The sequence below is a fragment of the Capra hircus genome, chromosome 2 (genome assembly GCF_001704415.2).
Source record: "Capra hircus breed San Clemente chromosome 2, ASM170441v1, whole genome shotgun sequence".
Taxonomy (NCBI): Eukaryota; Metazoa; Chordata; class Mammalia; order Artiodactyla; family Bovidae; genus Capra; species Capra hircus.
This window is the reverse complement of record NC_030809.1, coordinates 27,525,044-27,549,697: the sequence shown is the minus strand read 5'-3', so window position 1 is coordinate 27,549,697 and position 24,654 is coordinate 27,525,044. Positions and strand designations below refer to the sequence as shown.

Here is a 24,654-nt window from a genome sequence, read left to right as displayed (position 1 = left end):
GACTCTTTTTTTTTTTTTTTTTTTTTAATTTTTTATTTTTTTTAAATTTTAAAATCTTTAATTTTTACATGCGTTCCCAAACATGAACCCCCCTCCCACCTCCCTCCCCACAACATCTCTCTGGGTCATCCCCATGCACCAGCCCCAGGACTCTTATTTGAAATATATAAAGCTAATGAAACAAAGACAAATCATCATTTTTTAAAAAAAAGTGAGCAAAAACTTGAACAAATACTCAAAAATATATTAGAATGGCAATTATGTACGTGAAAAGATGTTTAACATCGAAGAAACACAAATTAAAACCACAAGATATTTTAAGCCCATTAAAATTGTTAAAATTTAAAACTGACAGCACTAAATGCCAGTGAATGACTGAAAGTTTCATACTTAGCTGGTGGGAATATAAAAGGGTAAGTTGGTTGGCAGCATATCGTAAAGTTAGACACGCCCTTACACTCCAACCTATCTATCCTACTCAAAGTATTTACCCGGGAGAAAAGAAAACAGATGACCACAAAGGGACTTGAACAGAAATATTGATAGCAGGTTTACTCACAGTAGCTTCAAAATGGAAATAGCTCCTTAGATTGTCAACATGTAAATTGGCAAACTGTGACCTGTTTATAATGGAAACCTATGCAACAACGAAAAAAATAACTTCAGTTACATCTCACAACAGGAGTGAATCTCATAGATAATATGTTGTGAGGAAGAATGTGGGCACAAAAGAGTATATGCCAGGTGATTCCACTCATATAAAGCTCTAGAAGAGGTGAAAGGGATCAATGGTGATAGAAATCCAATCAGCAGTTATCAGAGTGTCTCTGTGTGTATGAAAGGGGGAATGTTGAGTGGAAAGTAGATTGAAGAAACTTTCTGGATGAAGGAAATGCTAATTCTCTTTATCTAATTGATATATACATGGGTGTTTACACATATTAAAATCATCACTGAATGAACACGAGGTGTGTTCGTTTTAATACTGTAAAATAAGTCACACTATTTCTCAGTTTATCAAGTCCATTCTCACACAATAATGTTTTCCAAATATTTCTAAGCATCACAATTCTTTCTTTAGACAAAATGTTACATGGAATTTCAATATATAAAATAGCAAAAGCCAAATTTCTGGAGTTGAGATGAGGAAGGGGTTCTGATCAATGGAAAGCATTAATCAATACAGATGAGAAACCACTACACATTAGCACACAAGTGACCTTTCTGGTCATTTTAATGGCTCAGGCAACTAGGTGGGTTGATTGCCCTTCTGATGGTTGATTTTCGTGGATTTTTAGTAGTGGATGGAAATAGAGAACTGATCAAAACTATCCTACATTTCTATTCACTGTCAGGTTTTAGGGAATCATCTACATGAAATTTTAAGTTTTCATTTTTATATGACCATCACTCTCACTGTTGCTTAAAAAATTCCTCTTTTCCCCAGAGGGGAAAGATGAGGGCCACATAAAAAACTTGGATGTTTTTGGCTTTTCCAGTTATCACAGCGTAAGGAACCATGAGCCGCAAAGTCGCCTGCAACACATGCTATGAAGCAGTGGGGACAGTCCTGCCTGGGAACCAGCATAAGTGCCTGCAGTGTCTGGAGATGGTGGCGCTTCAGGTCAGCTTGTGGGCCTATAACTCTCAGAAGGACAAACACTTCTTGGGCACCATCAGGCTTAAGTCCACTCCCCGCCCCAAACTCTCCATGTGTGTCCTGTGGGACCAGCAGCACTGTGAAGAAGCCAAGGTTGTGGATATCCCCCACATGGCGCTCAGGAAACTCAACAAGAGTAAGGAACTGGTCAAGAAGCTGGCCAAGAAGTATGATGCCTTTTTGTCTTCCGAGTCTCTGATCAAGCAGATCCCATGAATCCTAGGCCCAGGCCTGAACAAGCCTGGCAAGTTCCCTTCCTTGCTGACCCACAGTGAGAACATGGTGGCCAAAGTTGATGAAGTGAAGTCCACCATCCAGTTCCAGATGAAGAAGGGGCTGTGTCTGGCAGTGACTGTTGGCCACCTGACGATGACAGATGATGAGGTTGTGTACAATATCGTCTCAGCTCTCAACTTCCTGGTGTCCTTGCTCAAGAAAAATTGCCAGAACATCAGGGCCTTGTGCCTGAAGAGCACCTGTACTAAAGCACAGCTTAATAAACCATACTCCACTATCAAAAAAAAAAAAAAAAAGGAAAAACTTGGATGTTTTTGGATCAGTTGATGCTGAGGTTTTCATTCTCAACAATGTCCTACTCACACATTTTTGGGTTTCCCATCCTATAGCAGCTGGTTTGATTCATTTATTTATTTTAAAATTCAATTTGTGATACAGTTAGAAGAGACTGTCAGCAAGGGAGAGTCAAATGGAAAGTTTATTTTTTTTTCTCCAAAGGGTAAATGGTGGACAAGTAGGGGACTGCTGGCATGGGGCTTATTGGATTTATTTGGTTTATTTTTTCCTAAAATCCTTCCCTCTAAGAGGACAAAGTTCTTCTTTTCTCTTTAAGTGCAAAGCCCAAAGTGAGAAAAATTTGAAATTTGATTTAACTTTTTTTGATTCGGAACAGACTAAAGAAAACACTGAGGCTGACTGAATTTTCTTTAATTTAAATAGGAGAGAGATTGGAATTCCCACGAGAGGACTGATTGTTGAAATTCATATTTATTTTTTTAAATCTGTCATTGGGGATATGCTGATTTTGAAGGATAAAACAGAGAGTAAGGAGCTCCAGAAATATGTGTGAGACTGGGCCATGAAAGGATGAGGAAGAGCTGAAGCCAGTGATAGCCAATAGCCCCACCAACACACTGAGACTGGCTCGTGAAGCCACCTGCAAATCCCCTGCCTCAACTATTGCTCTGTTAGGCTTTATATTTCCTCCATTAGAAATATTTCATGATTTGAGTATGAGTTATACAAAAACAAAAAAGAGACAATAAGACCCCTAAACCAAAAAAACAATTAAGGAAAATTCTTGCGGTTGAAAATGCTTAGCAAACTGGAATAAACAAAGGAAAATGATGTCTTTATTGTAGGATTTCCCTGGACCTGTAATATTCTCATGTGCATTTTGAATCTCCAAGAAGAGCTATAGGATTAGCCATGTAAGAAGTCTTAACTTCAAATGAGCGGAAAATTTTACCCATTTACCTCCCATTAACATCTTAGGAGGCTGATCTAAAAAAAAAAAATGCTTTGATCAAAGCATTGAAAAATTACTGTTAAAATGCAAATCATAACAGGGACATGATAATATTTGAAAGCATTATTAACCAACTTAACTCCTCAGTTTAGTTTATCAAATTAACTGCAAGTGCCTTGTAAAACTCTTATGGGAAGGACATTGGACTGAATTAAAGCATGACAGGGGACAGACGATATCAATAATCTATCCAGAAGGCCAGGAAGACACAATAGATCGACCAAAGTGACAACATTTCTGAATTTTAAATAATTATCAGCCTCAATCTCTGTAGCAAACATCAGTCAAGAACCATGTAAGAGAAAAGAGACATTCAATTTATTTAAACACAAGAATCATACACATCAGATTCTAGCATTTCTATATTAACTTAAAACGTAAAACAAATAAATGATTGCCAGCAACAAATGGAATGTTTAAAGTTTTCTCTGGATGCAAATTTGTTTTTTGTTGTACGGAGAACTGACATTGAAACTCAAGATTTAGCTGGTTTATGTTGACAGTATCAGTGGCACCAAACCTATTTCCTTTCATTTCCTTTCCATTTTTTTAAAAAAACTTTTTTTGTTTTTTGGCTGCATCATGAGGCATATGGGATCTTAGTTTCATGCCTCTTGAAGTGGAAGCATGGAGTCCTAACCACTGGACCATCACGGAATTCTCTCCTTTCCTTTCTTTATGTTCATTTAAGTGAGATTTCCCTGTCTCTCCTCCAGGTGAATCTACCTGATTGGATTCTGGCCAGTGCAATGTGGGCAGAAGTGATAAACTCTGCCTCTAGTCTTGGTATACACAGAAAGTCTTGCATGATCCTCATTTTCTGAACCCTCCTATCTGCTAGGTATGTGCTACCAAGGCAACAAGAAAGCAGAGTCATGTGATTATAGCAACCTGGGTTCCTGAATCACCATCTGGAGGACAGTCACACAAGCATTCATACTGGATTTTGTATAGGTTAGAATTAAAGTTTTATTTTGTTAGGTCACACAGATTGCTAGAGTCGGACATGATTGAGCATGCATGTACCCACTGAGATTTTGATTTTGTTTTGGTAGCACGTTTCACCTTAATTGCCCTGGCCAACACAAATTCAGGGCATAAGGGCATGTTTACTTGTGAAAGCTGAATCTAGAGTAAGTTACTGGTCATAACTCATTCTTTTCATGACTGTACCAACATGTACTTTGTGCTACTCCTGCCTCATTCCATGGAAATTGCTTTAAAATCAGATTATTATGTAAGATTAGCTTTAAAGTGTTCCAGTTTTTTAATATCCCCCACTGGTATCCTGCTCTTGTCTCCCATCTGCTGCATTAACAGTGACCACTCTGGACTAAAGTGCTCCAATTCCACCGTGGTGTGTTTTGGGTCATATACAGCATATGTGGCTGTAGAAGTCACTTTCCCCAGCCATGAAGTGTGAAACCACACCTCAGAGGTAACCTTTCTCGTATTTACACACATTGGCCCTTACCCCAGCACAGCACAGCTGGCTGAAACAGTCCTCAAGACTTTAGGAACTCCTCCCAAAAGAATTTCATGAAAGTATGAACTAGTCGGAAAATGAAGATGAAATTAATGTAAACCTTGCTTAGGAATTAAATAAATTTTCTGGAACAGGAACTTCAACAAGTGTGATAGGAATCACTCTCTAAACAGTCAGAGTGAAGAGGTTAAGGAATATTTGTAATGCAGATTTACATCTGGTGAAAGTCTCATTTGATAAAAATATATGTATTTGCTCAAGTCTAAATGTGAATGGCTCCTTTTGGGGAGTAGATACTATGGCTCTTACCCAGAGGAACTCATAAATCCATGTCCCTTTTTATAGCCAAAGACGAATTTCAATTGACAAGTCAGCTATTTTGAAGTCTGTAAGATGTAATCCTATAAACAGGGATAGATCTAGGTTTTGCGAGTCTGGAAGGTTATACAGTTTTTAAGATCTTCTTTCAAAAGTGAACACAATTTAGATATGGAGGTAAATATTTATTTTGAGTGGGAAATGAAGTCTCAGTGAGTTACAGATTTTAAAGCTGACTGCCATGAAAGTCACGGTGTGACTCATGTGTACTTTGTCGTGTCTGACTCTTTGGGATCCCATTAGCAAGAATACTGGAGCAGGTTGCTGTTTCCTTCTCCAGGGGATCTTCCTTACTCAAGTATCAAACTCATATCTGGTGTCTCCTGCAGTGGTAGGCAGGTTCTTATCTGGTGAGCCACCAGATAAGCCCACAGAAGTCACAAAATCCAGCAACATTATAGGTCAATTAGTAGACTTGCTAACTTACTTCTATAGCACTTTTTCTTACATTTTTAGTTGCATACTCTGGTCATCTTGTTTTGTGATAATGTATGTAATATTTTCTGTATAGAAAATAAAAAGATAACTCAGTCTCTTTTTTAGCAAATTTAGTATGAATGGTTTAGAAGCTCCTTTGGCCTCACACTTTTTTTTATTAGCAATTTTATGTGAATTATTAAGATTATTAAATTTAGGAAAAATTCTCTATCAATATTCCTTTTATACATGATCTATTATGATTGAAAAAACTTTTTCGTAGACTAAGTTCTAGCCCCCTGATTTTGAACCTTGCTTCTTGCCACTGCACACTGTCCACATTTTTCTGGTGTCATATCATGACATGACCTCTGGCCCTACACCTTTGTATCATGTGCTGGGTAAGTTAACACAGCAGATATTAGGAATATTCCTGAAAGCTGTTTCTGGATTGGGATGACTGGAATAATTTGATTACACATGGATGTAATGGCAAACCAAATAAATATATTTCAACAAACCCCAACTACATGTATCTTGTAAGTCAACATTCTTTGAGCTGCATATTGAAAATACCATGAGTAGTATTGCCTTTTGACTTTAGTGAGCCAGGCTGCCACACATGATGCTGTGCCTCAGGGGACCCTGTGCTTTTAAGTGCCTTCCTCCAAATCGCCCAATTTCTCTGAGGACTAGCTGGGACTGGCAGTGTCAAATGGATGGTCTCTATGGGTCATATGGGTCATCTGTATGGACCTTGGCCCTCCTTTCAACTATTGGGATGCTCTCTGACCTTCTAACTCATGAATGGGGTTGACCAGATGCCCTAATGATCTATGCACCTCAGATTTAGGGTGTCTTTGTGGATGAATTACACACATTAGTAAGGGCAGCATTTCCTTCATGAAAACTTGTGATACTGGGCCACCAAAATAGTGCTAAGAGACTGATTTGAGGTGACTTTCACTCATGTCTGAAGAGCTTGGCACTCTGAGCTGCTGACAGTCCACTCTCAACCCTTAAACTTCAGCTATGGAGGAAGATCTATATATTGGCTATAACCAGACCTTGTTATAACTGTCCTAAATATATCTATCATAGGACCTTGGCTTTTCTATACATTTTAATAAATTGTTTATATAAATAGAGGCCCAACAGAAATATTTTGTCTGGGTCCCTGCATATCCGGTAAGAAGGCATGCTGCAGCCACTCCTGCACAACCTAACAAAAAAAAAGCAAAACGTGAAAGAGGGGACATTTGATGGAAAGAGATGACAGTCTAAACTGATTGAGGAAATATTTTTTTTTGTTTATTTTATAAAAACATATGGCCATTGAATATCATGTGATGTGTGGAGCCCATGCAAGTGAGGGGCTTGCAGTAGTAAATAATTCTACTTCTGCTAATGGACTTGATTTTGCAAAATGGTAGTATTCTCCTAGACTATTAATGATACCCCATAAAGACAATGAATTTAGAGTTTATTTAAAGTGTAAATAATTTAAAGAACTGTTGCTTTTGCATAATCCTCTCTGCTGCATCCTATTCCAAACCCTGCAGAAAGTCTGTTTTTTTCCCCCACACAACTGACCTTAATAACAAATACAGTGGAATTTGATTAATTCATCTTATATGTCCATAATTAATGTAAAAGGGGCTACACTCTTTCAACTCATTTCTCAGAAAATATCTAATAATGAAGTTCAAATGCAGTTTAATATGACCTAAATTTAAGAAATATAATGGCTGGAGAATTACTTTGAAAAGTTAGAAGTGCTATGCAAATGCAAAGTATCCTCATTAGTACTACTATTATTAGTGAAGTATCTATAAGCTAACATTCAGTTATTTGCTGCATTAGAAAATTTAAAAGTAAAATGGTCTCTTGACATCTATCTCTCTGGGCTCCTTGAGAGACCATATTGGTCTTTTTATCTTTAGTGTCTCTTGCACCTAACTGTGTTCTAGTACTTAGTGGGCACTTATAAGTATTTGTTGAATAAATAATTTCCAGTTGTATGTTTAGGTTACTTTCTTTTTTTCAGATTTTATGTTAGAAATTAACAGTTCTTTAAATACTAAATTTTACTCATACAAGGTATCTTTAAGGATAAATTTCCAGAGGTTAAATTTCTAGATCATAAACTTCACACATTTTTTAAAGCTTTTGATATATGTTGCCAAATGGCCTTCCAGGAATGTTTGTTCATTTAACAATTATTTATTAAGAGCTGATTAAGGTCCAGGAACTGTTATAAGTGTTGGGGATACAATAATAAATAAGACATCCAGTCTTCATTGAGCTTATAGATTAATCAAGAAGAAAGATGATAAAAGGTAACTGAATAAATAAATATATGATGTAATTTCAGGTAGTGATGAGAGCTATGAAGAAAAATAGAGGCACGAGGCAAATTTTTTTGCAAATTTTGGCAAATTTTTGTTACTGTTTTCAAACACTCACTTAACTCTTCAGTTTACTGGAGTGACTATGAGAAAGGAGATGAGAAGAGGGAAATGCTGGAGAAAGGGAAAATAATGATAAAGTAAGGGGTTGACATATACTATCTTTAAATTGAAGGCTAATTCCTAGGGGACCCAAAACAATTCTAAGGCCAGCCAGTCAACTGAGGGCCTGTGGTCTCAAGCAATAAATGAAATTTTGCCCAAGTATTTTTCACAGTTGGGTGCTGTAGGTCAATGACACCTCATGTGGTTATTTTTCAGCTGCCTAAAATATAACTGGACTAGATATACTCAGTCATGTGGGCCCAGTCACCTGTGAAGTAGGGACTATGATGGTAAGTTGTGAGATTGATAATAGCTTCGACATCAAATATATCACATACTCCACCACTCAGAAGCAACGAACCTGCTAGAATGGTATAATGACCAACTGAACATTTTAATTAAATTTTCAGTGAGGAGACAACACTCTGGGGTTGTATTTCACAGGGTAAAATCAGTGATGAGTATATGGTACTATTTGTCCCCAAGCCAAAAGGATAGAAGCAGGAATGGTTCTTCAGGTTTATATATATATAAACTTCTTGCAGAATTTTTACTTTTTGTTTCCAGAATGTTTAGGTCTGCAGTCTTGATGGCCTTGGTCCTCAAGGGAAACATCCACAAGGGGATATGTTGGTTTCGCTGAATTGGAAGGTGAGATTGGTCATTTTGGTGAAAAATGGGGCATCCTATTGGCTGCGGAAATTGATCCCAACTACCAAGGGAAATTGAGCTGCTTCTATATGATGGAGGCAGGGAGTAATAGACTCGAATCCAAAGTCTTGGGCACTTTTAGTCTTTCCATGTTCTCTAGTAAAAGTCAAGGGAAAACCATAGCAAAAAAATCAAAAGTGAGACCACTGAGAATCAGGCCCCCTAGGAAGGAGGGTCTGGGTCACTCTACCAACTAAAGAACCCCAACCACCTGTGGTTCTGGCTAAGGGCAAAGGAGTGGGGAAAGTGTAATAAAAGGAGGAAGTAAGAGTAAAGTCAGTGTTTGAAAACAATAAGACAAACTTGCCAAACTCTCTTTTTCTTCATAGCTTTCATTACTACCTGAAATTATATATTTATTTGGTTACCTTTTATCATCTATCTTCTTGATTAATTTATAAGCTCCATGAGGACTGGATGTCTGATTTTATTACTCAATTGCCAATACCTGTATAATCTTGTGCTCAGTTTCAGAAATGAGGATTGTAGTACATCTTCCAGATTCTTGGGGTACACACATCATTTGGGAAGTGTCCTGTCTTCTCTGAGAGAGCCTCTCCTCTCTCAAGCTTCTAACTCCTTCTAATCAACCTCTTCCCTTTTTTCCCAAACCTGGGGGGGTGGGTAGCTGCTCTCTCTCTGGTTTCCTAGTCTTCAAGAATTATTTTAACATCATAATTCATTATGTTAAATCATCTTTTGTGAAAAATCTAGTGTGGTTTCTGTGTTCCACATGGCATCCTGACTGTTATATAAGCTGTACATCTCATCCATGGCCATGTGGTTTGCTTGGCCTCCCATGGGCAGGCATATTTCTCTGTCTGTCCATATGATTTGTGTTGGCCAATGGAGTGTGATTAGATGTGATATGTGCCACATCTGATAAGGCAGATACTTTTAAAATACTACACTTTAAATTTTGAAATAGGTGTAGGTTTATATGCATTTGTAAGAAATAATGCAGAGTGACCCCATGGTCTTTTTATCATTTCCCCCCAATGGTAACATCTTGCAAAGTATCATATAATACACAACCAAGACATTGGCATTGATAAAATCCATCACTCTTACTCAGATTTCCCTAGTTTGGGGTAGAAACTTTTACAATGAGCGTGAGTTTTAGCTATTCTCCCCCTCTGTCATGTGAACAACGGTGGACCAGATCCACAGATCTGAGCAGAGGCACAGCTGCTCTGCAGCCAGCCAGGAACAGGCACCCATATGAGCAAGGGAAATCTTTAGTTGTAAGAACTGGGAATTTGAAGTTTGTGTTATCTTAGCCTGACTGCTTAGTAAAGAGAAAGATGAAAGAGGGGGATTTATTCTAGATAGAAGGGTTAGAAATACCTTCATAGCAGAAGGGACATTTGTGCAGGGACCTTCCTGGAGTGAGGATGCCACTCAGGGAAATGGCTGGGGATGATCATTCACACCGAGGTGGCAGCAGGTATGAAACCCCTCGGTGGAATAAGTACACATATCAGAGAAAGAAGAGAGCTAGCATGATGGGCGGAGGATGCAATGAGCAAGGGTAAGGATGGGCAGAGAGACAGAGGGGCTGATATCATCTAGTCCGTGGTCAAATAATGGATTTTATTTTCAATGCCCTTTTGATAATTTTCAGAGCTTCATGTTAATATCATGGATAGTTCTATGAAGGATGTCTTCCTCACACAAAGTTGAAATCTGCCTCTTAGCCACATTTTCCCTTTTACACTATTTCTGTCTTTTGATTTTTGTTCAAAGTGCCTTCTCCTGTGACCAGCTTCACATATTTGAGGATGGCAATGATGCCTTCACAAGTCTCTTTACTTGAGTTAAACAGTTCTGTTTAGCTAAATTAGGTGACTTTGTGTTTCATGTAGTTTTTTTTAAAGAGAACATTTTAGACTTAATTCTGTTAATTGATTATTCAGATAATAATTATTTCAGTGATTCATAAGGTGAGAATATCTAGAATCTTAGAGATACCACATGTACCTGTGGGAGTATATCATTTATGTATGTCTCATTCACTACATAATTCTGAAGATATATCTCCAAGACTGGTATTTGTCAGTGGTTGTTTGACTGACTTACTATGAATTTCCTATTTAATGAAGGAATGGAAGGGAGAAAAGTGTTATAAGCCAAAGAAGGCAGTCCTCTAACACAGTGACAGCTACCTACATGTTAATGTGTATATGAAACACTTGGGGATCTCATTAAAATTCAGATTCTTAATCAGTAGGTCTGTGGCAGGACCCCAGCTACTAGACTTTAGTGGATGCTGCTATTGTGTGGACCATTCTTCTGAGCAGCAAGGTTCTAAAGAACTCACCTCAGTAGAGAATTACTCTACCTGCCAAGGCAGGTGTAGTCACACCAGTCCATTGGCTGTTTAATATAAGCAGAGCTCTTCAATCATTTCACGGTGTTCCCAGATGCCTGCAGAACCATATAGGACATGTCAGAAAAATCATCTTTAAGCCATTTCTAGACTTCAAGGACAGAGACTTCAAAGAAAGCAATTGGTTCTCAAATTGCTGTTGCTCAATTTCCTGTGTAACTGCAGGAGTGTCTCCATGGGACAGTGATGTGGCTGATGATAAGAGACCAGTAGACATAGTTACAGAATATAATGTATCTTTAATGGCAAAGGGTAAGGAAACTGAAGCTTGTTACAAAAGCGGGAGACAAGAAGGTACGTTCCCAGATGAAGGCATCTCAGGTCTCTTAGTCTCCATAGGAAAATAGATCAGCTGCTGATACCACCTGCATGGAGTTAGAGTTCTTGCATTGGTGACAACCTCCCATTTTCCATTGTTGGAGTGCAGGTGTATTCTCATGTACTTTGTTAACGGTATTGAAATAACCTACCTGTGTGCCAGCTCATGGTACAAACACAACGTGAGAACCTTCTTGAGGGTCCTTTGTAAGACCACCGAAACCAAAGATAAGTTTCTCAAGTGTGGCATCTCTTAGCATACTCACACATTAGATCTGCCCAAGGTTCATTCCTGCACTTAACATGAGGGAAAATATGGGTAGCTCATAGGATATGGTGAAAAATATCTTCCCCTAAGATAGGAAAAGACAGCAAAGTCAGTGCCTTATGTTTCCCCTTTATTCCCTTACAAACAACCGATATGGCAACTGCTGTAAATTAATTATGATTTACCAGAAAAATTCTGGTATATAGAAATATTTCCTTAGGAATGGTTTTCCTCTGAATGTTAATTAAATTGAATGAATTCATAAGATCATAGATTGGCAGAACTAGAGGTTAACCTAGAGATGTTCTAATTCATAAAGTTTATGATGAAATCATTATGGCTTATGATTATTCTGAAGAAAGAATATAAAAATTCATCTCTCTGTAGGCTTCACCTATAGCCATTTCTAAGCCAAAGAATATTCAAACTACCGCACAATTGCACTCATTTCACACACTAGTAAAGTAATGCTTAAAATTCGCCAAGCCAGGCTCCAGCAATACATGAACCGTGAACTTCCAGATGTTCAAACTGGTTTTAGAAAAGGCAGAGGAACCAGAGATCAAATTGCCAACATCCATTGGATCATGGAAAAAGCAAGAGGGTTCCAGAAAAACATCTATTTCTGCTTTATTGACTATGCCAAAGCCTTTGACTGTGTGGATCACAATAAACTGTGGACAATTCTGAAAGAGATGGGAATACCAGACCACCTGACTTGCCTCTTGAGAAACCTGTATGCAGGTCAGGAAGCAACAATTAGGACTAGACATAGAACAACAGACTGGTTCCAAATAGGACAAGGAGTATGTCAAGGCTGTATATTGTCAACCTGCTTATTTAACTTATATGCAGAGTACATCATGAGAAAGGCTGGGCTGGAAGAAACACAAGCTGGAATCAAGATTGCTGGGAGAAATCTCAATAACCTCAGATATGCAGATGACACCACCCTTTTGGTAGAAAGTGAAGAACTAAAGAACCTCTTAATGAAAGTGAAAGAGGAGAGTGAAAAAGTTGGTGTAAAACTCAACATTCAGAAAATGAAGATCATAGCATCCAGTCCCATCATTTCATGGCAAATAGATGGGGAAACAGTGGAAATAGTGGCTGACTTTATTTTTCTGGGCTCCAAAATCACTGCAGATGGTGATTGCAGCCATGAAATTAAAAGATGCTTACTCCTTGGAAGGAAAGTTATGACCAACCTAGATAGCATATTAAAAAGCAGAGACATTACTTTACCAACAAAGGTTCATCTAATCAAGGCTATGGTTTTTATAGTGGTCATGTATGGATGTGAGAATTGGGCTATAAAGAAAGCTGAGCGCCGAAGAATTGATACTTTTGAACTGTGGTGTTGGAGAAAACTCTTGAGAGTCCCTTGGACTTCAAGGAGATCCAGCCAGTCCATCCTAAAGGAGATCAGTCCTGGGTGTTCATTGGAGGGACTGATGTTGAAACTGAAACTCCAATACTTTGGCCACCTGATATGAAGAGGTGATTCATTTGAGAAGACCCTGATACTGGAATGATTGAAGGCAGGAGGAGAAGGGGACGACAGAGAATGAGATGGTTGGATAGCATCACCAACTCAATGGATGGAGTTTGGGTGGACTCTGGGAGTTGGTGATGGACAGGGAGGCCTGGCATGCTGCAGTTCATGTGGTCGCAAAAAGTCGGACATGACTGAGCAACTGAACTGAACTGAACTGAAGCCAACATACTGTAGTAGACTAACTGATTAACTCTTGAAATATTTTTCCATACCAGATGACTCTCAGTTTATGTCACTATTTGGTGGTTGTTTCTGGTCTAGAATTGGATATGAGTCCTAAGTTGGTCTGGTTAGCCTGGAATGGAGGATCATATTATAATGAATGTTGAGAGCCAGGTTTTCTGCCTCTTCTCTTTTTCCAAATACAAACTAGGACAACCTGTATCCACAAAGGAACCTGTCTTATGGTGAAACCAACAATGCGTATGGCAGAACAGATAGATCAAAAGAACTTAGGTCCTTTGAATTAAAAACATTGATCACTGATTATCCTACCCTTAGCAAACATTCTGCTTCTGAACTTCCAGTGTTTCTTTTCATTATTTAGCCAAGTTGTAGTTAAGTTTTCAGAAACTATAGGGGTTATTGCAAGGCCTCTGGAACTAGACTCAGTTCAGTTTAGTTGCTCATGTGTATCTGACTGTTTGCAACCCCATGGACTGCAGCGTACCAGGCTTCCCTGTTGATCATCAACTCCTGGAGCTTGTTCAAACTCATGTCCATTGAGTCAGTGATGCCATCCAACCATCTTTCATCCTCTGTCATCCCCTTCTCCTCCTGTCTTCATTCTTTCCCAACATCAAGGTCTTTTCTAATGAGTCAGTTCTTTTCATCAGGTGGCCAAAGTATTGGAGTTTCAGCTTCAGCATCAGTCCTTCCAATGAATATTCAGGACTGATTTCCTTTAGGATTGACTGGTTGGATCTCCTTGTAGTCCAAGGAACTGTCAAGAGTCTCCTTCAACACCGCAGTTCAAAAGCATCAGTTCTTCAGTGCTTAGCATTCTTTATGGTCCAACACTCACATCCATACATGACTACTGGAAAAATCATAGCTTTGACTACACAGACTTTTGTCAGTAAAGTGAGGTCTCTACTTTTTAATATGCTGTCTACATTTGGCATAGCTTTTCTTCCAAGGAGTAAATATCTTTTGATTTCATGGCTGAAGTCACCATCTGCAGTGATTTTGGAGCCCAAGTAAATAAAGCCTCTCACTGTTTCTATTGTTTCCCCATCTATTTGCCATCAAGTGATGGAACCAGATGCCATTATTTTAATTTTTTGAATGTTGAGTTTCAAGCCAGCTTTTTCACTCTCCTCTTTCATTTTCATCAAGAGGCTCTTCAGGTTGTCTTCTCTTTCTGCCATAAGGGTGGTGTTATTTGCATATCTGAGGTTATTGATATTCCTCCCAGCAATCTTGATTCCAGCTTGTGCTTCATCCAGTCTGGCATTTCTCATGATGTACTCTGCATATAAGTTAAAAAAGAAAGGTGACAATATACATCAGACATACTCCTTCCCCAATTTGGAACCAGTCTGTTGTTCCATGTCTGGTTCTAACTGTTGCTTCTTGACCTGGATACGGGTTTCTCAGGAGGCACTTAAGGTGGTCTGGTGTTCCCATCTGTTGAAGAATTTTCCACAGTTTGTAGCGGTCCACACAATCCAAGGCTTTAGCATAGCAAATGAAGCAGAAGTAGATATTTCTAGATGGGACTAGACTGCCTGGGTCTGAATCCTGACTTTGTAACCATATAGTTATGTAGTCTTGGGGAAGTTGCTTAGAAAACTCATGCCTCAGTTTTCCTGTTTATAAAATGGAGGTGTAAACAGTACCCAGTGTCCTAGGGTTACTCTGAGATTAACTGAGTTAATGCATGTAAAGTACTTGGAACAGGGCCTGGCTAATGCATAAACTAAAAAGTATTTATTATTAACACTATTACTGCTATTACTACTAATATTTGCTGATAACAATCTAAAACTTTTCATCTGTTTACTCATTCATTGGTAAAGTATATATTGAGTGACCACAGTATACACAGTTTTGGATTGAGCTGAGATTTGGATACATGCTTATGGCCCCAATGTCAGCTTTTAAACGTCCTTCCTTCCCTTCTTCCTCCCTCCCTTCCATCCTTTCTTCTCCTCCTCATTTTCTTCTTCTTCCTCTTCCCCTTCCTCTTCCTCCTTGTCTTCTTTTCTCTTTCCGCTCTCATTCTCTGTTCCTTCACTTTGGGATTATGAGGTTGAAATAATTTTTTTTTTTGGCAATCAATATATGAAAATATTGTAGGAAACTTATGGCTTATTTTAGCTTTTGCTTATTTTCCAGAAGTATGTTTTTTGTTTTTCTGGGCCAGATAGTGTTTTTCTAGTCTGGATTGATAAAGACTTAGCCGATGTGTGTGTGCTGTTCTTTGTGCTAAATTACTTCAGTTGTGTCCTACTCTTTGTGACCCTATGCACTGTAACCCGCCAGGCTCCTCTGTTCACGGGGTTCTTCAAGCAGTAATACTGGAGCGGGTTGCTGTGCCCTCCTCCAGGGGTATTCTCAACCCAGGGATCAAACTGGAGTCTCCTCCATCTCCTGCATTGGCAGATGGGTTCTTTACCACTAGCGCCACCTGGGAAGCCCTTAGCTAATGTGATTCACTCCCAAATTGATCATTTGAAAATGCATTACTTACCATCTAGAACACTTTGGATATGAAATGAGTAGGTAAAACTTCAAGAATGAAAAGGCAGACAGCCTGGGAGCAGAGAACCTTTAAAGGCACAGCACAGGGAATTTTGCCTTTTGTGCTGATTTAATGTGGTACAAATGAAGATAAGCTCGCTGTCCTTTCTTCTCAGTCTATTGGTAGGTGTTCTTACTTCAAAATGTATTAGTGCATCCTAGTAGAGTCTCGCCAAGCATGGTGGTTTTGTGGACCTGTGGCATCATCAAAGGGTTTACTCTGGGAGTCTAGTGAATGACTCTCTTAGATGAAGCAGAGAAACTCCATGAAGTGGGGCTCCTAGAATTTTGGACATAAAACTCATTCCTCCAGGAAATTAAAACATTTTAACAAAAGTGGTGCTAGGTAGCTTACCTTCAGTTCCTATCAGATGTCATGCCAAATTTCCCTAGATTTAGAGAAAATAATTTGAGTTTGTAAAGAAACTTCCTCTGGATTCCCATAGGAAATGTGGAAAGTCATTCTTGGACTGAGATCTTTTGGCTGTAGGTGTGTTTCTTTTTAAGGACTGTGGTGAAGCCATATGAGTCCAGCATACATGGTTTATACACCCTCTGCCTCCATGAATAAGCTGTTTGAACTTAATTTTATCATACTGTAGCAGTATGAAAATGTTATTTTGAGTGTGGGAAAGTTCTGAGTTGGAATCTGGAAGTCATGAACTCCTAAATTCAGTATTGTTCATTATTCCTAGATGTCTGCTTATAGGTACTAAAGTAGCCGTGGCAAAGGTAGGTGCTGCAGTGTTTGAATTTCTCCTTTATTTCTTGTGGTGCTGAAGCCACGGGAACAACTATTGGGAGTCTAAATGAGATACCGTATGTCACAGTGTCTGGTACTGTGGAACTTGAACTCGATAGTAAGAATCAACAAATCCTCACTTTTTAATTTTCATTTATCATGGAATTTCCTGTCTTGGAAAATAAAATCTCAGATGTAATTTTCTTGCATTTCGTGCCAGAGAAATCTTCTCAATGAAAATTCCTTTTTCTCTTTTGTCCTTGCTGGGGAACACATGTTATTGTTGTTCAATCGCTGAGTTATGCCTGACTCTTTGTGAACCTGTGGACTATATCTTACCAGCTTCTTCAGTCCATGGGGTTCTCCCAGAAAGAATACTGGAGTGGGTTGCCATTTCCTTCAGCCAGGGATCTTCCTAGACCAGGGATCAGATCTGCGTCTCCTGCATTGGCAGGTGGATTCTTTACCCCTGAGCCACCAAGGAAGCCCACAAATTCTCCATTTCTCACCTTACATAAAAATGATTGAAGTTGACTTCTGGGCTTCACAGGCAGCATTAGTGGTAAAGAACCTGCCTGTCAAGAGACATGAGCTCGGTACCTGGGTTGGGAAGATCCCCTGGAGAAGGGGAGAAGGCAATGGCACCCCAGTACAGTACTCTTGCCTGGAAAATCCCATGGATGGAGGGGCCTGGTGGGCTGCAGTCCATGGGGTCACTAAGTGTCGGACACAACTGAACGACTTCACTTTCACTTTTCACTGTTATGCATTGGAGAAGGAAATGGCAACCCACTCCAGTGTACTTGCCTGGAGAATCCCAGAGATGGGGGAGCCTGATGGGCTGCCATCTATGGGGTAGCATAGAGTCGCACGTGACTGAAGCACCTTAGCAGCAGCAGCAGCCTGGAGAAGGAAACAGAACTGACTCCAGTATTCTTGCCTGGAGAATCCCAAGGACAGAGGAAACTGGCAGGCTACAGTCCATAGGGTCGCAGAGTTGGACATGGCCGAAGTGACTTAGCATGCTTGCACCCATAAAAATGAAGTTGACCTCCAGGAAAACATGTAACTGTTGTGGTTCTTTACTCCTTGATATTTTTTGGAAGCACAGATAATGTTTAGAACTACTAATATTTTTTGCTGCTGATGTTTCTTTGCCTGTGAATACCTTGAAGACTTTAAAAATGGCTTGGAGGAATCAGGGAACAATGCTGCAACTGATTAAATAATTCAGTTGAGAGGAGACCAAGTTTAGTATCTTTTATTCACATTCTGGAGATGAAAGAAAACATAAAATAATATTTTATGTGACTAGTGCTTCCTATTTCTCCCTCATTGTGCTAAGCTTATAATATATAATATTTCATTCATGCTTCAAATGACTAAATGAGTTTTACTATTATTAACTCTCATTACTACCATTATTATTAACATTTTAGAGATGAGGGAATTGAGATCTTGTGAGACTATGTGACTCACCCAACTCTCACAGCTAATAAAAGCTAGAGCCAGAATTTCCAAAACCTATGATATTCTTAAGCAGTATGACATATTGCTCCCCATTGCAGACACAATTGGTAATTTCTCTACCCAGTGTAAGAATCACTAAGGAAATCCACACATATAGCATTTTTCCTTTGTTATATTACTTGAGGCTTGTTATTATTATTATTTTTCAGTAACTTAAACAGAAAAAGGAATCTTTAGTACACCTGTCTCCAATGAGGATGTGAAAAATTAATAATGTTTACATTACTAGGTCTATCTGTTTTGAAATTTTCAGTCTGCCTGATAAATGTTTTGGAGATATACTTGGTCTCATCCTGTTAAAAGTAACTCTAAGTCAAGTCAGTGTTTCAGTCATGTAATCAGCACATTTTATCTGCAGATAAAACAAACAGTTAAAACACAGCTGAAGCTGAAGCTGAAGCTGAAACTCTAAAACTTTGGCTACCTGATGCAAAGAGCCGAATAATTGGAAAAGACTGATGTTGGGAAAGATTGAGGGCAAGAGGAGAAGGGGAAGACAGAGGATGAGATGGCTGGATGGCATCACTGATTCAATGGACATGAGTTTGAGTAAACTCCAGGAGATGGTAAAGGTCAGGGAAGCTGAGAATGCTGCAGTTCATCAGTTTGCAAAGAGTCAAACACATCTTAGAAACTGAACAACAACAAAGCATAGCAGAGAAGAGTTGAAATGGAGTTGAGGAGAGTAGTTATATCTTTGAATTTGTTACAGGGATGTATATGTGTGTAGGGGGGTGTAAGAAAGTATTACATAATGATGGAAAAGAAAAAAATTTAAATCAGAACTGAGTTTGTATCATGACTACTACTGACTCACAAGGATGCGGGCATGTACCCTAACTTCCCTGTCTTCATGTCTCTGTTTAGAAAGACAATAACTAGTAATAACTAGATTGGATTATTCTGAGTGCTAGAGAAGATGCCAAAGGCATGGTGGCTAAGACTGGGCAATTGGGCTGAATCTATAATGTTGAAATCTGTACTTAGACATTTTTAATAATATCATGGGGATATAAATGATAGCTCTTCTTCTTGAAAGACCCTGTCTAGTCATTGATTAACTTTGTTTATTTCTGTACTGAGATAAATGAAATATAAAATAGGTAAAAGATGGCCTTGGTTGCTATTGTTGTTCAGTCACTTAGTCATGTCTGACTCTTTATGACCCCATGGATTGCAGCATGCCTGGCTTCTCTGTCTTTTATTATCTCCCAGAATTTGCTCAAACTCATGCTCACTGAGTCAGTGATGCCATCCAACCATCGTGTCCTCTGTCTCCCCTCCTTCTGCTATCAGTCTTTCCCAGCTTCAGGATATTTTACAATCAGTCAGCTCCTTGCATCAGGTGGCCAAAGTATTGGAGCATTGACTTCAGCATTAGTCCTTCCAAAGAATATTCAGGGTTGATTTCTTTTAGGATTGATTGGTTTGATCTCCTTGCTGTCCAAGTTACTCTCAAGAGTTATCTCCAGCACCACAGTTTGAAAGAATCAATTCTTTGGCACTCAGACTTCTTTATGGTCCAACTCTCACATCCAAACATGACTGCTGGAAAAACCATAGATTTGACTAGATGGACCTTTGTTGGCAAAGTGATGTCTGTGCTTTATAATGATCTGTCTAGTTTTTTCATAGCAAGCGTCTTTAATTTCATGGCTGCAATCACCATCTGCAGTGATGTGGGACCTTAAGAAAATGCAGTCTGCCACTGTTTCCATTTTTTCCCCATTTATTTGCCATGAAGAGATAGGACTGGATGTCATGATCCTCAGTTCAATTCCGTTGCTCAGTTGTGTCCAACTCTTTGCAGCCCCATGGATTTTCCTGACCATCACCAACTCTCAGAGCTTGCTCAAATTCATGTTGGAGTCAGTGATGCCATCCAACCATCTCATCCTCTTCTGTCATCCCCTTCTCCTCCTGCCTTCATTCTTTCCCAGTATCAGGGTCTTTTCCAAAGAGTCAGTTCTTTGCATCAGGTGGCCCAAGTATTGGAGTTTCAGCTTCAGAATCAGTCCTTTCAAAGAATATTCAAGTTGATTTCCTTTAGGATGGACTGGTTGGATCTCCTTGAAGTCCAAGTTCCACACCACAGTTCAAAAGCATAAATTCTTCAGTGCTCAGCTTTCTTTATAGTCCAACTCTCACATCCATACATAACAACTGGAAAAATCATAGCTTTGACTAGATGGACTTTTGTTGGTAAAGTAATGTCTCTGCTTTTTAATATGCTGTCTAGGTTGGTCATAGCTTTTCTTCCAAGGAGCAAGCATCTTTTAATTTCATGGCTGCAGTCTCCATCTGCAGTGATTTTGGAGCCCAGAAAAATAAAGTCTCTTACTGTTTCCATTGTTTCCCCATCTATTTGCCATGAAGTGATGGAGCCAGATGCCATGATCTTTGTTTCCTGAATGTTGAGTTTTAAGCCAACTTTTTCACTCTCCTCTTTCACTTTCATCAAGAGGCTTTTTAGTTCTTCACTTTCTGCCATAAGGGTGGTGTCATCTGCATATCTGAGGTGATTGATATTTCTCCTGGCAATCTTGATTCCAGCTTGTGCTTCATACAGCCTGGCATTTCGCATGATGTACTCTGCATAGAAGTTAAATAAGCAGGGTGACAATATACAGCCTTGAAGTACTCCTTGTCCTATTTGGAACCAGTCTGTTGTTCCATGTTCTGTTCTAACTGTTGCTTCCTGACCTGCATATAGGTTTCTCAAGAAGCAGGTCAGGTGGTCTGGTATGCCCATCTCTTTCAGAATTTTCCAGTTTATTGTGAAGCACACAGTCAAAGGCTTTGGCATAGTCAATAAAGCAGAAATAGATGCTTTTCTGGGACTTTCTTCGTTTTTCGATGATCCATCAGATGTTGGCAATTTGATTTCTGGTTCCTCTGCCTTTTCTAAATCCAGCTTGAACATCTTGAAGTTCATGGTTCATGTACTTTTGAAACCTGGCTTGGAGGATTTGGAGCATTATTTTGTTAGCATGTGAGATGAGTGCAATTGTACCATAGTTTTGAACATTCTTTGGCATTGCCTTCCTTTGGGATGGAATGAAAACTGACGTTTTCCATTCCTTGGGCCACTGCTGAGTTTTCAAAATTTGCTGGCATATTGAGTGCAGCACTTTCAGAACATCACCTTTTAGGATTTGAAATAGCTCAACTGGAATTCCATTACTTCCACTAACTATGTTTGTAGTGATGCTTTCTAAGGCCCACTTGACTTCACATTCCATGATGTCTTGCTCTAGGTGATTGATCACACCATCATGATTATCTGGGTCATGAAGATCCTTTTTGTATAGCTCTTCTGTGTATTCTTGCCACCTCTTCTTAATACCTTCTGCTTCTGTTGGGTAAATACAATTTCTGTCTTTTATTGTGCCCATCTTTGCATGGAATGTTCCCTGGGTATCTCCAATTTTCTTGAAGAGATCTCTAGTCTTTCCCATTCTATTGTTTTCCTCTATTTCTTTGCACTGATCACTGAGGAAGGCTTTCTTATCTCTCCTTGCTAGTCTTTGGAACTCTGCATTCAAATGGGTATATTTTTCCTTTTCTCCTTTACTTTTAGCTTCTCTTCTTTTCTCAGCTGTTTGTAAGGCCTCCTCAGACAACCGTTTTGCCTTTTTTCATTTATTTTTCTTGGGGAAGTTCTTAATCCCTGCCTCCTTACAATGTCACAAACCTCCATCCATAGTTCTTCAGGCACTCTGTCTGTCAGATCTAAACCCTTGAACCTATATGTCACTTCCACTGCATAATCATAAGGGGTTTGATTTAGGTCAGAAATAGATGGGGAAACAATGGAAACTGTCAGACTTTACTTTTCGGGGCTGCAAAATCACTGCAGATGGTGACTGCAGCCATGAAATTAAAAGACACTTACTCCTTGAAAGGAAAGTTATGACCAACCTAGATAGCATATTCAAAAGCAGAGACATTACTTTGCCAACAAAGGTCTGTCTAGTCAAGGCTATGGTTTTTCCAGTGGTCATGTATGGATGTGAGAGTTGGATTGTGAAGAAGGCTGAGCGCCGAAGAATTGATGCTTTGAACTGTGGTGTTGGACAAGACTCTTGAGAGTCCCTTGGACTGCAAGGAGATCCAACCACTCCATTCTGAAGGAGATCAGCCCTGGGATTTCTTTGGAAGGAACGATGCTAAAGCTAAAACTCTAGTACTTTGGCTACCTCATGTGAAGAGTTGACTCATTGGAAAAGACTGTGATGCTGGGAGGGATTGGGGGCAGGAGGAGAAGGGGAGACAGAGGATGAGATGGCTGCATGGCATCACTGACTCGATGGACGTGAGTCTGAATGAACTCTGGGAGTTAGGGATGAACAGGGAGGCCTGGCATGCTGCGATTCATGGGATCTCAAAGAGTCGGACATGACTGAGCGACTGAACTGAACTGATATCCAAATGATCTAGTGGTTTTCCCTACTTTCTTCAATATAAGTCTGAATTTGGTAATAAGGAGTTCATGATCTGAGCCACAGTCAGCTCCTGGTCTTGTTTTTGCTGACTGTATAGAGTTTCCCCATCTTTGGCTGCAAAGAATATAATCAGTATTGACCATCTGGTGATGTCCATGTGTAGAATCTTCTCTTGTGTTGTTGGAAGAGGGTGTTTGCTATGACCAGTGTGTTCTCTTGGCAAAACTCTGTCAGCTTTTGACATGCTTCATTTTGTACTTCAAGACCAAATTTGGCTATTACTCCAGCTATCTCTTGATTTCCTACTTTTGCATTCTAGTCCCCTATAATGAAATCGACAACTTTTTTGGTTGTTAGTTCTAGAAGGTCTTGTAGGTCTTCATAGCACTGTTCAGCTTCAGCTTCTTCTGCATTACTGGTTGGGGCATAGACTTGGATTACTGTGATACTGAGTGGTTTTAGTTAGCCATGATCTTAGTTTTATGAATTTTGAGTTTTAAGCCAGCCTTTTCACTCTCTTCTTTCACCATCATCAAGAGGCACTTTAGTTCCTCTTTGCTTTCTACCATTAGCGTGATATCATCTGCATATCTGAGGTTGTTGTTATTTCTCTTAGGAATCTTGATTCTAGCTTGTGCTTCATCCAGCCTGGCATTTTGCATTATGTATTCTGTATACAAGTCAAATAAGCAGGGTGACAATATATAACCTTGGCATACTGCTTTCCCAGTTTTGAACCAGTCTGTTTTCCCATGCCCAGTTCTAACTGTTGCTTCTTGACCTGCATATAGGTTTCTCAGGAGGCAGTTAAGGTGGTCTGATATTCCCATCTCTTTAAAATTTTCAACAAGTTGTTGTGATCCACACAGTCAAAGGCTTTGGCATGGTCAGTGAAGCAGACGTAGATTGTAGTTGGTTGTATTAAGTTCATATCCCAGAAAATAATTCTTGGCTAGGCAGAATGCTTCACAACAACAAATACAACGATAATAATAAAGCCTAGGGTAATAAATTTTGGAAAGTGATAGTTCCTTCTTCAGATTTTGACTGAACACAATTTTCCCTGAGTAAGGAAGAGAGCTAGCTTTGCATGAGTTAAGAAGACAAGGTCAGGGAACTATGACTATGAAATTCCATTTGCGTAATTCTCCATTCTGTTAGATGCTTAACTGGGTGCTTGGTCATGATGGTAGACAGCTCCTCCCTTTGTATGTGAGACATCAGTGGTGAGAGAGGAGCCCCATGTGTCAGGGTTGATCAGGACTGGTCTGTTTCCTTTTCAAAAGTGGGAGCTAATGTTATTTTCTAAACTTTTTCCCCCTTAAAAATTAAACCAGAAGGTTACACCTCAGGAAATTGAGTTTTATTCATTCCAGAATAAAGAAAATTAGAAAACAAATCCTGCTGGGCTAAAAATATTTCATTAATTCAACAAGAGGTGAATTCCCTTAACTTGGAGAACTTAAATTGTATTCCAGCATTGAGAGACCAGTTTGTCGTCAGTGCACTCATATCCTTCATTCACAACCCAGTGGATTACTTTTGAGTCCATAAATTGAAATTTCAAACTTTTTTAATTAAATGAGATGCATATGAAAGCACTCAGCATGATCTTGGGATAGAGCAGAGCAAATGAACTCTTAGTCTCTTTTATTTTCATTTCCCCTCTTCTTTGCTTCTAATCATGATTTTAAACTTTGATGTTAATATATAACTGTTTTCCAAGATGATGTTTTACAACAATACTTTGAACAAGCATGGAAGCAAAAACAACAGTCTCTCTGTGAGCTATTTTTGTAAACCCACAAGATGCCTTGGGTCATTTATAGGTTCCTGGTGAGTTCTTCTTAATTGGATCACAATGAGGCTTCATTTTTTTCAATCAACACCTTAGAGAGAAAATTATTTGTATCAATTTGTGACTTATTTTTCCTGCTTGTTTTGATAA

At 39.2% G+C, this 24,654-nt stretch overlaps 1 pseudogene; it reads left to right on the top strand.

Annotated features, from left to right (window-relative positions):
• Positions 1,520-2,224, top strand: LOC102182647 (annotated as a pseudogene).